Source organism: Passer domesticus, chromosome 2, assembly GCF_036417665.1.
Source record: "Passer domesticus isolate bPasDom1 chromosome 2, bPasDom1.hap1, whole genome shotgun sequence".
Taxonomy (NCBI): domain Eukaryota; kingdom Metazoa; phylum Chordata; class Aves; order Passeriformes; family Passeridae; genus Passer; species Passer domesticus.
The window spans coordinates 111,571,468-111,586,992 of record NC_087475.1 but is presented as its reverse complement, the minus strand read 5'-3'; the positions used below and the strand labels follow the sequence as shown (position 1 = coordinate 111,586,992).

The window sequence follows — 15,525 nt, the reverse complement described above, 5'->3', positions numbered from 1 at the left end:
ACAGAGAACTGCAAGAAGGTTCTCATTATACTCACCTTTAAGAAAGGCAAGAAGGAGATCTGGGGGAACCATAAACCAATCAGGCTTACCTCTGCTGGTATATAGAAGCATTTTGGAACATATCCTCTTGAAATCTATTCCCATGCACATGAGAGACCAGAAGATCACCAGGCACAACACGGATTTACATATAGGACCAGTCTGACTGTCTGCCATATGAAACAACTGTATGCAGACACAGAAGAGTAACAAGATGTAATACACTTTGATTTATGGATGCCCTCAACACCATGTCCCTCAGTGCTCTCGGTTGGTAGTTGAAGACACGTGTTGGGTGAATGAACAACTTGCTGGGCTGAAAATTAACTCAACAGGCAAGATCAAAGGGTAGCAATCAGTGGCTGGATCAGGATGTTGTAAAAGCAGAGCCACTGGTCAATAGTAGGGCAGAACTGTTCAGTGTCTTCATCCACAGCCTGGGCCATGACACAGCAGGTCCCCTCAGCAAGTGTGCCCACAACTATGAACCTGGGGCAGGGCAGAGGCACTGCTGACACAGTCAAGGCAGAGCTCCAATGCAGAAGAACTTGAGAAACCTGAAGCTGATTCCAACAGCAACCTCACAGTGTCCAGCAGGAATAAGTGTCGGTTTCCGTGCCAGGGACATTGGTACAGAGCAGGAACTCGCTGGCTGAGGAGAGGCCTGCTGGAAACACCTGGGAATTACAGTAGATGCCAAGTTCAACGTGAGCCAACAGCGTGTGGTTCTCTGCAAACAGGGTGGAAGAGCAGCTGTGTTATGGTGGAGGGAGATGGGCGATGGACACTTTTACCCTGCCCTTCCTGGTCCTGGTGAGGCACCACTGGGAAATACAGGCTTAGTTTTGCCACCTGCAAGCCAGGTTAACCAGACTTAGGGTTCAGCAGGGTGCAGTGAGGTCAGTGAGGAGCTTTGGACAGGTGGCCTGCAGGAAACACAGGAAAGAGCTGAACTTGTTCACTGTGCTGAAGAGGAGACTGAAGGCAGGGCTAACAGCAGCCTTCAGCTGAGAGGGAGTTGCAAAGACCATCAAACCCAAACCCTCTCAGCAACACCAGAGGATAAAGCAAGACACAGCAGTCATAAACTGCAGTTTAAGATGCTGAGATTGAGCATGAAGAGAAATGCTTGGATTTAGAAAGGTATCATGTCACTGCAGCACATCTCCTAGTGAGGTTGTTGAGCCTCTTATTGGCCTAGATGCCCTCCAGAGGTTCCTTCCACCAGATTTTTGAGACACCTTGTCCTGTTAATCACCTTCATAATATTTTACAAATTTTCTAGGACTAAAACAGTGAAAATAGAAAATAGAAGAGATGGCAAAAAGTATGGGCTTTTAAGACTTCACTCACTTCAGAAATATCACTTGTGGCAGCTTAGAAGCTTGGGTTTAGATAAGATTTACCTAACTGCTTTTATTTCACATAGGGCAAAAGATTGAATGAGCTTCTCTTGTCTCAGTACTATTTCATTTTTGAAAACTGATCCTTATGCTAAAAATATTTAATCTGGAAATATATATTTTTTTTTGTTTCTGTGTAGTTAATTTCTGTGCCTACAGCACTGCGACAGTGAACATTTTTGAATGCAATATAAAAACCTTACTTTTGAACAGATTATAGTGGGTAAATATGGCCACTCCTAAAAGGAATGTGCACCTGATACTGTGAATGGTATGTGTTTCTTTCCTTTTGCTCCCATTTCCCAAAAGTAGATGTAAGATTTGTGAAAGATGTCAGATTATTAGACCAGATGAGAGGTCTGTGCTTGAAGCCAGAACTCTGTAGCTCAGGCAGCAGGAGCACAAATTTTTCTGCAAAGCTTTCTATCCCAAATGCAGAGAATTCCAGGTACACTTGCTGAGATGGAGCTGTGCCTTTCTGGGGCTGGGAGGAGAGTCAGGGTCCTGAACAGCCTTTTATTAGTACAACAATCTGTTTATATCCTATTATTCAGCATTAGGATTCAACCGTGGTTTCATGAACTGCCACAGCTTTCAGAGACCTTGTAGAGGAGTAAGTGCTGCACAGCTGCTCTGCATGTCCTTTGCATCTCTTTCTTGACATATCAACTGTTTTTCAGGATGTGGTAAAAAGTCTTTCTGACAGCTCAGAGCTGATGCCAGTTCTTCCCAATTTAATGATGTATTTCTGCAGCTCTAACATAAATAAAGCCTGTCTGACTTGGACATAAAGAATGTCAGCCCCTCTGACAGGACTGTGTACATGAATGTAAACCACATGTTCTGAAAAGAACAATAAATAGTTAAATAATTGATGGTCACTTGTAACACTGAAAGACAAAATTTTACAAGCAAACAGAAAATAACACTGGATAGGGTGTCACAGCCACACAGCAGTTTAAACTCCCAGTGAGGTCATGTGAATGTGTGAAAACTCCTATACTAAATGCATATCTTTCTGCATTTAGAAAATTACAGGTCATGCTTCAATAGAAATCCAGATGTGCTCCAGAGAAAGGAAGATTCCTACTTTAAAACCTCCCCAAATTCTGAATTGTAATGAAAATCTAGACTCCTTAGCATCACAGGTAATCTTAAATTACTATTTAAACAGTTTCTGGGATTCTGCATTGTCCTGGGGAAAAAAAATAGGGAGTGGGAATAGAAAATTGGGGCAGGAAATATATCTCATGTTCCTCAAAACTTTTCAGAAAGCAAAATAAATGACCAAAGCCTTTTTCCAGTGGCATTCTTGGCATGTGTCTGCTCTGCAGACGACCTGAATTTCCAATGGTCATCATTTTATTTTGCTTGGGTTTGCCTGAACACAACATCCCATTTCATATTTCTTAACTGGCCTGCAATTTCCTCAGTCAGGTTCCTAGTTCACAGCAAATGCCTCTGAGCAGGCATGATGCTGACCCGGGGTACCAAATCAGTGAGAACGTGGAAGGGGTCAGGAGAAGACTGACATGAGGGTGACACTGACACTAATATGTTTAGAAGGATTAAGAGTGAAGCCTTTCCATTCTGTCAACATTGCTGTCCATCAGGAATCCAAATGCAGACTCTCTTGCATGAATGCTATATATAAAACCCATAAAATCCATAAGTCCCTAAGTCCAGCTCTAAAACTTAGCCCTGCTGTATCTGCAAAACATGGAGAGCTGAACATGACTAAGCACATTACAGTGACTGCTTCCCTTCTGCTGCTTCTGTATTTCACATCCTTATCACTAGTCCCAGCTGAAAAAAAAAAAAGAAAGAAAAAAAATACACTAGGTACAGTCCCTGTTAAATAAGAGAAGTCCTTTCCTCGTGCATTTTGGCTTGACTGCTGTACCTTCAACCCAATGCTTCACCCGCTTGGATCCTTTCCTGAGGAAGCCTTCAGCTCAATATTACATTTTTCCAGTACATAACCTTCACTGAACGGTTCAAAGCAATATATAATACTATAAGTAGCTATTTCTAGTGCCAGTAAGGTGTGACACATGGTTTTTCTGCTGTCATCAGTAATGTTTGGGTTTCTTGGGAGCTGTGATGTTGGGCTGCCATCTAGTGAGCTGAGGGCAGCTTGGGGAGCTGGGGAATGGGAGCAGGAGGTGCGCATGCTAGTGATCCAGAGCCCAGGTTTAAAAGGATTTGATTACTTTTAAATAGAACTACTTATTTTGAATCCAAGGTCATGCTAGAAAGTTGGAAGCAAGAACAGTGAACACAGGCGTTCATGATGTACTGTTGGTCCATCGTGCATATGCAGATATTTTCAAGTCAAATAATATTATCTCCAGTAATTATAAATGCAAATTTCCTTCCTCCCTATGCAAGACATTCATTTTTTCTTACCTACCTATCTGCCAAGTTTCATCAATTCTGCAAAGCTGAAGGCAAAAAGCCAGGCAGTCTCTTATCTTTTGACTTTGCACTAACAGTAAATGACCCTAGTGTGACTATTTCTTATTTATTGTTATTAAAAGTCTGGCCATTTGGACTTTGTGCATATATTAGGATTTAGGATATTATTTTTCTCATTTACCAGTATTTTCCCCCAGAAATGATATTAGGAGAAGGGTAACAATTATTTTCACACTCCACCTCAGCAAAAAATTGAAGATCTCTCTTAACATTCATAGGAATAGCAGGTGTTCTCAACTACTTATCTGGATTCTGAAAAAAATCTAAACAAAAATCTGCAAATGCTGAATGTGTGCATGAGCATAGTGCAGGCTTCTTGTGTTTAGACCAAGTGGCATGGAAAATGTTCTTTAACTTCTGTATGTAACAGCCTGTGCTGCTAAACTAGGACATTTGTGAGCAAAAATGTATTCCATAAAATGTCATAGGAATACCAGAGTGGATTTGTCTTAGGATGCATCAGTCCTATATCAAGAACAAAAAACCAGGTCTATGGAGGACAGTCTTTCTCTCCAGAAGACAACCAAAATTTTGGAAAACAGGAAAAAAGTCAACATGACTGGCACAGCCCGATACACATATTAATGTGGGGAATGTTCATTTTTCATGCTATCTTTTAACTCCTACTTCCAGATGAAAACATTTTGTCCTTTGACTTCCTCCTACAGGGACTCAAGCCAGATGTTACTGCTTTCTTACAGACAATGCTCTTATGTGTCTATTTGCCAAACCCCCTGAATTTTTAGATAGTAGGTATTCAAATTTGGCATGGTTTCTCTAGAAAACAGTATTTGGCTTCTTCTTACAATATTTAACAAAGTTTTTAAGCTCAAACATATACATATGGCAGATCAGTAATCATCACCATAGAACCATACAGCCAAGTGATCCAGGAAATGTGTCATTTCTAGGGAAATTACTGAAACAAACTCTTTAACTCCTATTTTTATTCATCATTTTTAATTGAACTATTTAATACCATGAATGGTTGTGTTCGCTTCTTATTTGCACTCCAAGCTGCTTGTTGCTCATTAAAAGTAGTTCTAATTGCTGTACCCTGCAGAAGCATGTTTGAAAATGTCTGCATGTCATTTGATGTGTGAGTGCACGAGCACCACTGTGCTGCAGGAGGGGAGGGAAGGGCCACTCCATTTATCATTGTTTGCTTCTTGTTCCTGTGTGGATTCAGCTCTGGTTGGCAGTGCTACCAAAACCTGAAAGCTGTTGTTTGGCTTGCACGCAAATCAACTGGCAGTCGTTTAATGCTTAGTCAGTGGAAGCCTGAATCCTGATTACTTGGATAATTCACAGGAATTGGTAATTTTGTTGGAAATCTTGACTGAAAAGGCACATAAAGTAAGTTTAAAATGCCAAATTATGCTGTTATTGATATAATTCATAAGGTTTATGAAACCCATCTATTGCTTTGTAGGTGTCAGCTCCCCTTTCAAAATCAAATCACTGCCAGTTCACAAGGTTTGCTGGTGCCTATTTCTCTGTCTCTGTAGCCACTTTTTCTCCTTGCAATCCCAACCCCTAGTATGACACATCTGAACTGCAGCTGTGTGGTCATGCCTGTGTCTTTTGGGATGCAGGTGTAATCACACCACTAATTTTTCTGTTCTGATGGTGGGGCATTGTCCTTTCTTCAATGGGAAGAGTCTGAGGTTGTTTGGTTTTTTTGTTTGGTTGATTGTTTCTAACTCTAAGATGAGCATGGCAATACAAGGGCATAGGTGTATTCAAGCTAGAAAGCACAGGCGTTTGAACTGTCCCCAGGTACTTGTTTCTGCCCTGTGGCAGATCTGGCAAATTGGGCAAGTTGTGCCCAAGCTGCTGAATAGCCAAATGTGTTGGCAAGTCCTGGCTTCCTCTGACACAACCTGTGGCTGTGCCCAGCTGCTCCTGCAGCTCCTTAGCAGGGAAGGCCTCATTAATTAATTAATTAATTAATTCCTGCCCTAATGCATTCCCCGTGCTCAGCCTTTGTAGCCTTCAGCTCTGCAGCTCCGTTTTGGCAGCTGGTGGTTAGACAGGGGTTGTCTAAAGGCTGAAGTGTCCCCAGATGAACAGCAGAGCTTCCTGGAATCTGGGCTGGCTGTGGCACTGCCTTGTGCTGGGTAAATATCTCAGAGGATTTAGCATTAGCTACTCCCTTTGCTTATATGTTTATAAAAGCACTTGCTCTGTAAATATTAAGCTTTCAACCATAAAGTTTTATACATTGCCCTCTTTTACTAACAAGACTATTTAGGAATGACTGCCTGGTTCTGATGTTTGTTATTCTTTCAGTATTTATTTCAGCTTCTCTAAACAAAACACACCCTGGATAAAATCACATATCTGTGGTCACTAACTTCAGTGTGCCAGCATTTCAGAGTTCATTTTTACTGTCTTCACAGAACAGCATTTTCATATTTGTACTATTTACTTGTTTCTGTATTTTCCTTTTATGTTATGCATGTCCTTTTTGCACAAACTGACTATATTCTAAATAAGATTCTCATCTGTTTATCCAAATGCAACAGCATTTTCTGTTTCACTGAATACATTTACATTTACTTGCTGCTTTATTGTCACTATAAAAGCATAGACTGGTTTCAATTTATAATTATTTGTAATATCTTACCTTAAACCAAGAAGTCAAAATTCAGAATGCTCACCAGTACGAAAAGCTAAAATCTGCTTTGTAAATTCTGTGTTACTTTGCATTTTATTATGAATAATTTAACCTGCTATTTTGATGAATATTTGATTGGTATTGTTAAATCTCTTGTTGGTGTTTTTCACAAGCTTCTGTAGTTTTGAGGTCTAAAATAATTCTGTGGGACCTAAAAATTCTGGCAGTGGCTAGCAATAATCATAACTTTACTGAAACATTCTTGTTCCTATGTGCAACCAGAAACAGAAACTTTAAAAAGAAATGTATCTCTTCTCATCTCATATAACTGATACAATTGGTTTTCTGGGCATTTCAGATAAAATATAAATATTAAAAGCTTTTGGATTATATTTCTTATATCGGTGTGGTTGTCCATGGCTGGTGTGGTTATTATCATTTTGTTTCAAATACTCACTAGGTAAGAGGGAAGATGTTAAACTGCAAGTATTTTACACTAAATTACAATATTTTGTTTTGTATGTAGTTTGAGGAAAATAATTAAAAGCAGCCAGTTTAGAACATATTGCAATATTATTGATTAGCAAATACTATTTTCAAAAATAGCTAAACCACACAGCATGGCTTGGGACTCACTGACACCTCTGTTTCTACCCTGGTCAGGCACTGACAACACAGACCCAGAGTACACAGGTCTGTGATACACATTGAGCTTTCCAGTTCACTATCTCAATACCAGGCTTTCAAAATGTGTCACAGTGTTCCACCACCAGTGTGACCTCCTCCCATACCCTGGTATTACAATGTGTAAACAGTTATCTCCTTTCCTAGGCAGTAGCTAGCTTGTGCTAGCTGTTTTATTGTGAATTACTTAATACAGACACAATTGCAGCAATTTTTTTTGATGGACATGCCTGTGATTAATGGTGTCCTGTCAATCCCCTCTGAACAATGAAAGAAGTCATGCCAGCAGAACTGAAGTTATAATGGATTAATGCGTGTTTCTCATCCTGCTTGCACTACTGCAGATTTGGAGCAATTCCACCAAGGTTCATGTTTTTAAGACTGTAGGAGGTTCCAGCCTCTGCCTTTTAAATGTATTTATTTATGATAATATTTTATATATATATAATAAAATTACACATTTATATATATGTGTACATATATTATATATAATGCCAAGGGAGTTGGTGGAATCACTGTCCAATCTTAAGGAAAGACTGGACATGGCACTCAGTGCCAGGGTCCAGTTGACATGGTGATGTTTGGTCATAGGTTGGACTCAATTATCTTGGAAGCCTTTTCCAACCTAATTCATTCTGTGATTCAGAGATAGGGCAGAGTTTGGAAGTGGAGGTTCATTATTCTCTTACACTCTGGAGAATGGTTTTATGGTAACTCACTTCTGAACACTGATGAAAAAGATTCCAAAAGGAGTTTGCATTCCAAACTGCTGTCAGTCAAGGCCTAGTCCTAAAAGGTACTGGATATTCTCTGTTCTAGTCAAAGTCAGACAAAACTGATGGATTTGTGAAGCTGTCTGAGAGTACTGTTGGTGTAATGCTGCAAACAAGTTATTGTTTTAGTTTCTGTCTGTATCAAAGTTTCTCCTCTCTAGCTTGCCTTTAGCATAAATGAAAATGAGGAAATATTTGAGAATTTTTCTCATTTTTCTCTTATTTTTTTTCTCCTAAACATATTTCTACCAATAGGAAAACTCAAAACTTATCTGTAAAGTGGATGTTAGTGAGTCTCTGCTTTCTATGCTTATTTTTAACATCATCTTCATTTCTGGAATTGAAAACCAAACTTCCACAAAGTGCAGCAACAATACCACCAGACACTACCAGCAATACCTTCCTTATGATGCCACCAGTGCCACCCTACCTCTGACACGGTGGATACTCCCACAGGCACCTGGTGCACAGTTGTGGCTGTCCTGCTGCCTTCTTGTTGGCAACACTTCTGTGGCCAGCCCTTAGTTCTGCACTGCTGTACTTATTGATGCTCAGAGCCATGAAGCCTGGACACTTCCTCGTAACCTCGTCGGTAATCGGATGGGGTAAGATTTAAAGTTGTCCATATGGCAACTTTTATAGTCCAGAGTACATTCAGGGAGAGCTGTAAAGATAGGAGATCAGCAGACAGCAAGTAGAACCAGTGTCTCTGTGTCTGGGTTAGTGCCACGTGGTTTAATAATCTCCTGTTGCTGCTCACATTACTGGTATAACCTGATAACACACTGAAATTGATAGCCTGGTCACTGCCACAGCAGCACAGGCCTGTTGGGTGCAGGAGAAATTTTCACAGAAATCAAGCATTCAACAATCTGCTTCTGCCAACTAAGTAAAAAATCTTACAGTTATGGTGATCACATATGTGGACTTAAATTTCTCATTTAGTGATTCCCAGCCAGAGCTTTGAATACATCCAAAAGCAATGAGTGCCTGATATTATTTTTATATATTATTTATTAATAAGCAAAGAACACATTCTAAAGTCAGTACAGCAGTAAGAAGCAACACTGTAAACCAAAAGGAAACTTTCAGACAATGTTTCACTTTCAGAGAATGTTTCATTTTGTCTTTCAGAGAACTTACCCAGACAATGGAAAAATTCAGACAGATGCTGACAAGGTAAAGTGAAAATCTCAGACTGTTTCAAGAAACTCTTCTAATACAGTGTACAGGGACACCAGTGTTTTCCATGTTGTGTATTCAGCTTTTGTATTGTATTGTTTCTTATAGCTCCCACCAAGCAGTTTTCAACCCTTATTGATCCATTCTTATGTCTTGCAGTTGTAGAGGCAATTACTCAGAAACTTTTAGAATTTAGACTGCATATGCAAACTAGAAAAAGTTCAGCAAATGCTGCCTGGCTACATGGCACTGTGGTCCCTCGATATGTATTTGAATGACAGCACAGCATTATGTTGTTCTGTGTGTCCTGTGACAAGTTACACATGTTCAAACCAGCAGGATTCTGACTCACTGCTTTTGGATCTCTTTTGAGATCACAGTCAGTGCACGGCAATCTGCAAGGTCTCTATTAGGGATGAAGAAGGAATAAGGAGCATGTTTATCACCAGGATAAAAAGCTTTGCATGAGGTTCCTTCCCATGAGATGTGCTGCCTAGTATGAACTGGCAGGCAGGAGATGCAGAATACAAGAAGTGAAGCAAAGGGATTGAGGAGGTAAACCTGAGAGCCAAGCTTCTTACAGGGCAAAAGTTACACTCTGCATCAATCTGGTAAGAAATGTAAAGGTGTTTGATACAATATGTTCCTTAAGTGTTTCTCACTGCTGACCAGAAGGTAGGGCTGTTATAAGGGAGCCCACTACAGCCTAGGAGAGGGCTTGCTCTTTCACCACAGGTGGTGGCTCAGGAAGCTCTCTTGAAGCTCTTTGCTGGCAAAAATCAGCAAGTGATGGATATGAGCTGTCCTCAGAAAAATATTGCTCACACCCTCAGTCCTGCCTTTTGTTTAGGCTACAGAAAACCCCTTTAACTCAGTACAAGGCAGGTGAAACATAGATCTTAAAATATATGGAATTTAGGAGGCAATAAACTATTTGTGTGGAAGGGAGGTATGCCTGTGCAACCAAACAATAAACTGCTAATGTCTCATTTATTAATTAGGAACCCCTGCCATAGTAGTTGCAATAACACTTGCAGTTACTGATAGAGAAGGAAAAGCTCTAAACTACTGATAGGAAGAATTTTAAGTCCACCTATTATTACAACAGTTGCTATCCCACGCCTTTTGTGATGGCTTATTAGTAATACAATTCTAGATGTATTGTTGGTATACTATTTTGTACTTCTAGGTACTCAAAAGAAATAAAACTCTTTACTCAACCTAGACATCCACTAGAAAGAAACACATTTTCTCCTTACTAAAGATGTAGGGTACTTGATCTACATCTGCCTTGAATCCTTCTACAAGACTGTGCAGTGCTCTGTGAATTGAAATGTAAACTGCAGACACCCTCACAGCCTAACTGATACTCCACCCCTTCACTTAAGTGCATAACTACGTTTCAGTACCTACATTAAAAACATTAAATTAATTAAAATAATGTACTGAAATATACATAACTCACATGTATATAAAATCTGGCTGTAATAATGATATTCTAATTTGCCCTGTGTTTCTGGAATAGGTATTCACTGGAGTGCCCACATACCAAAGCAGACTATCAGGCTTAAAATGTACCTTGGCAACAGTGGATGATATGAAAGAAAGGCAGACTTGTACAGGAAATGTAAACACAAACCCCCTTCCAGATGGTGGTCATGTTTTTGCAAATTTATTCCTCAGTCCCTTGTCATCAGCTCAGACTTTCTTGTCACAAACTCGGATTTTTGACAAAATATTTTATTTTTAAGAAATGTATACTTTCAGCAGGCAGAAAATGAATTCCATTTGTTACAATGGGTCAGACTTTGTTCAAGTGCATATCAATGAACACATTCAGACTTTCGTCCCCCTTTTTGGATTGCAGCATCACTCAAATTCAGTGGCAGTTATTCCCAATTTAAATCCCTAAAAGTGAGAGAAGAGCAGGTCCAGCCAACTGAGAATTATGAATTTCTCAGCACAGCCAAACATCACAGCAGTTCTAGAGCAGCTTGAAGCAGATTTACTTGCTCAGTTTGACATCAACACTCCATATATTGTCACAGGCTGTATGTCACAAGCCCTCAGCATACACTGTATTATTTAAAAAAGGATTGCTTTCATTTTATTAATTCCATGGGACTGATTCATTCAACAAATCTTTGTACCACTTCTTCATTTCTTTAAGCACAATTTTCATGGTTGGAGCAAACAAAATACCTTATCTCTGAGTCTGTTCAGGCTTGAGAGAAACTTCATGGGCAGCTATTTCTTTTGTTGAAAATTAAGTGAATTTGGATGAATTTATAAGCATTCTAAAAAACTTATAATAGCTAACATGCTAATTTTCAATTGCCTTGGTAAACCTCACTTTTTAAATTGAAAACAGATACATACAAGTTGCATACTCCAAACACAGATTAGTCTGATAAATTTGGCTACATTTATTTTTCTGGATTTCTTCTCTGAATGATACATCAAACAAATGTAGGGAAGTATATCTCCTCACTTTAATACCTTTTTGCAATAAAACCCTGAATACATAGGAAGTTTGAAACTCAGATATTAAATGGTATAGAGAAAGATTTAATAACTTTTTGTGTGTGTGCTTCTAGGAATAAAAAGGATTCATTAACAAAATATATTATTAGCACCATCTCTACAGTGGTAGCACTTGCATCACCTGGATGATTGGCTACCTCATGTTAATAAGTAATGAAAAAAACAAGTCTTGCTTTCAGCTTCCAGTTTTGCATTTTGAATGCTACCCAGGTATAATATTTAGCAATTCTGAGACTAATAATTGAGATTTAAAAACAAAAATTGGACTTATTTGTTCTACAGCTTGATATAGGGTGGGAACTTGTTAGAAAGCAGTTACAGGAATTCAGAATTTTTTTCAAAAACAGATGCTGGTTTGTCACACAAAGAACTCTTACCCTTGTACAAATCAAGGCGGGATTTTATTTTAAGGTCAGCATTGAAAAGACTGTTCTGTCTGGGTGGCTTCTCTTACACCAAATCATATATAAAATTATTTTCAGAAAGAATAGCAGGAAAAAAAATTCCTCTGCAACAGATTTTGGAAAGAGTCCCAGGGCGGTAACAAGAGCTTCATGGCTTGAGACCTTTCACAGTGATACTGAAAAAAAGCCTTCAGGGAAGTTGCTGCCTCTTCTTTCCCCCTTTTCCAGCCTTGCTGGACTCTTGGCCTTGTATTCCTACAAACACATCCCTTCACATAAGGCATATGAAGTATTCAGAGTAATGGATTCTTCATTATTATGCCCCTGGCTACTTTCTACAAAACAGCTAATTGGAAATATGTGAAAATCTCCCATCCCCAAACATTAAGTTGATTATTGTCAGTTTGATCTACTGAAAACAGAGTGCCTCTTCACCAGTGACAATCAGGTCTGCAAACTCTGTGCAAAATGTCCTGAGGTGATCATACCACACTGATGGACAGATTATGCCCAGGATTAAAAACTGAAGTCATGAGCAGGAAACAGAGATCCATTTATTGAAAAAACATGAGCCTCTTTTTTTTTTTTTTTTTTTTTTTTTTTTTTTTTTTTTTAACTCAAGATTCTTCTGTTTAATCCTCGAAATGAGAATTTAGAAAACCAGTATAGAAATGTTAAAGTCTTTATTCCCTTTGTCTGAATCTGACTGAAGTGCTGATATGGCACGCCACATTTAATGCTTACAGCATCCTCAGCCAGGTCTTATCTTCATCCTATCCAGATGAGAGTAATAATATGATCCTGAGACAGGCTCCTGACACATGCTAACTAATCCATTACAATGTGCAAATGAGGCATCTATAGTTGGGAATCACCTACATGGATTCATTTTCTTGTTCAAAGTACTTCACTTATTTCAAGTTATTGATGCAATTGTTAGCAGTCTACCAAAAATCATTCTATGGTTGTTTTTCAAATCAAGTCACACTGACTGGTTCTTTTCTGGTTTTAATAGCAAAATAAGTCCACACTTTCATTTCTTCTACAGGAACTCCAGATTTGTATTCTGTTCACTTTCAGAACACCACTCTCCAAGAAAAAAGTTTTCAAAGTGTTTCCATTTTCCAGGTACCACTGTATCTGCATGAAAAACACAATGTTTCAAAATCACAGCCTGAAAAACATTCACAGGAAACTTCCAGACCAGCCCAGACTTTTTCAGACAGTATTTCCTTGTCTAACTGGAACTGGAAACCTGCAAATAGGTGAAATACAATCCCACTTTGTTCATGGTTTGTTTCATACAGCTCTCACAAGTACCTCGAATGATGGACAACTTCTCCAGTACAGACACACAGAAGTTGCTCTCTTTATGCTCTTTGTATATTCCAGGCCCACTGGACGTGGCCAATGCACTGCAGCTCTCCTCTCCCTTTCATAAGTAAAAATTCCATTTAATTTGAAACCAAACAGTATCTCAACAACCAGCAATTATACATACACTGTGCATTACACATGAGACTTTCTGAGTGTCTTCATGGAAGTGTTTCATCAGTCCTGAAAAGTCCTCCATGTCTTAGAAATCCATGCTGTCTTATGAGGCAGAAAATAAGTGTATTTTATGTATAAGCATTGTATAAGCAATGTATAAGCATTGATACACCTCTAAAAAGATCAGTCACACCAGAAGCAAGGCTGAAGTTCATCACTACTGCTCCAGAAAAAGAGAGAAGGTCATTAAAAGTTATTTAGGATAGGTGGTTCATAATTTTGGGTTTTTTTTTTTTTTTTTTTTTTGGAGAGGAAGTTCATGTACCTGTGGGCATCCATTTTTTATTTGTAAATCCAATGTATAATGCTTGCTTTTGCCAATTCCTCCAATTTCCTTCAGAAATTTTCCTTTAGAAATTTCTGTGGTTTAGGAAGGATGATACTTGATTGTGTTGTATAACATTGCTAGGCACTGTGAGGATGACTCCTTAAATGAGTAATAATATTTTCTAATAATTGATATTTTTTTTCTCCACAAACAAAAGTATTCTCTAAAGAACATCCCATTTAATTTCGAACAGCTCTTTAAAAAAACTAATAAAAATATTGTTTCCATATTATCCCAAAAAATGAAGCAAAAAACCTACAAAGAATTTGAAGTATGGAATTGGAAGTATTGTCTTCTTTTACTAATTAAACATCCTGTCATCTGTATTTCAGATGTGAACAAAATGCTGTTATTGCCAACACTGAACATCTTTTGCTTAATATAGAACATAAAGCCCCCCACCCCCCCCAATTATACATTTCATGGCTTTTTTATTCTTTCATCTAGGGAATCCTAATTTCAGAAATGGGACAAATTAAAATGATCTTTTTCAGGTAATATCCTAAATTATTACAGGAACAATAGTTCAGCTCTTATCTACACGTGGAATATATTTATCTTCATAGTGTGGTGAACTTTGGCATTGTTTGTGACATGTGGGCTTTAGGGATCACAAAGTTTCTTGTTAACACTTTGGAAACACTGCTTTGATAAAGAAATGGTTTAGAGAAGGACTGAATCATCAGTACAAAGGTATGCAATACAAGTGGCAGAAAGTATAAACATCCACTTTTCCAGATCTTTCCCATATTTTTTAAAGCAAAGATTTTTTCATTGAAAATACCCAAATATTTTCTAAATACTTTGTAAAGTTTAACAAAGAAGCCTCCCAAACCATGCCCCTCCTCCTCCTTGAAATGTTTAGAATTAAAATTTGTATCGTGTAATATTCCAAATTTTCACCTCCATTTTCAATCTCCTTACTGCTAGTTGGACCCTCCTCCAGGCCAGGACAGATAGAACAAAAATTTAAAAACTCTTATATTTTTCTTGTCCCGGCAGAAAATAGATATTAAAGAAAAAAAGGTATATTTTCAGAGGCATCTTTAACCCAGGAAATAACTAAGCACAGTTGTGCTTTCGGTAGCTGTGCACAGGCATGTCCTCGCTGCTGAACAAAACCGGGCAGCATTAATCCCAATTATCCCCCAGCAACACCAGCTCCTGCTCCAGAAGCTCTGGGAGAGGCCCCCTTAGGAATCCATTCCCACACATTGACAAAACTCGGGAAATTAGCTGCAGATTCATGGTTTGTGTCTCTTAGGGGGACAATCTCTGAATGGAAGACAGCTCAACGTGAGAGGGTGTGAGGGCGTGTGCGGCTACGAGAGTGACGTGACCATTCAAGGACGAATGACTCCTCTATGTGGGTGTCTAGCAAGTCTAACAAGTACAGAGGAATTTTACGGCCCTCTTTTTCCCCTGAGCACCGCCAGCCTACGAAGGCCAAGGCTCGTATTTCGACAGAAACCCTGTGTCAGAGCGCCGAGCTGGCACGGCGGGCAATGGGGACCCGCCA

At 39.0% G+C, this 15,525-nt stretch overlaps 1 long non-coding RNA gene across 1 annotated transcript; it reads right to left on the bottom strand.

The window, feature by feature from the left end:
• Window positions 1-13,122: 13,122 nt before the first annotated feature.
• On the bottom strand, window positions 13,123-15,411 carry LOC135294857 (uncharacterized). The gene is made up of 2 exons (XR_010356865.1): window positions 13,629-15,411; window positions 13,123-13,267 (listed from the first exon to the last, which is right to left on the bottom strand). It is a non-coding gene; the product is annotated as an uncharacterized LOC135294857 (long non-coding RNA).
• Window positions 15,412-15,525: the final 114 nt, after the last annotated feature.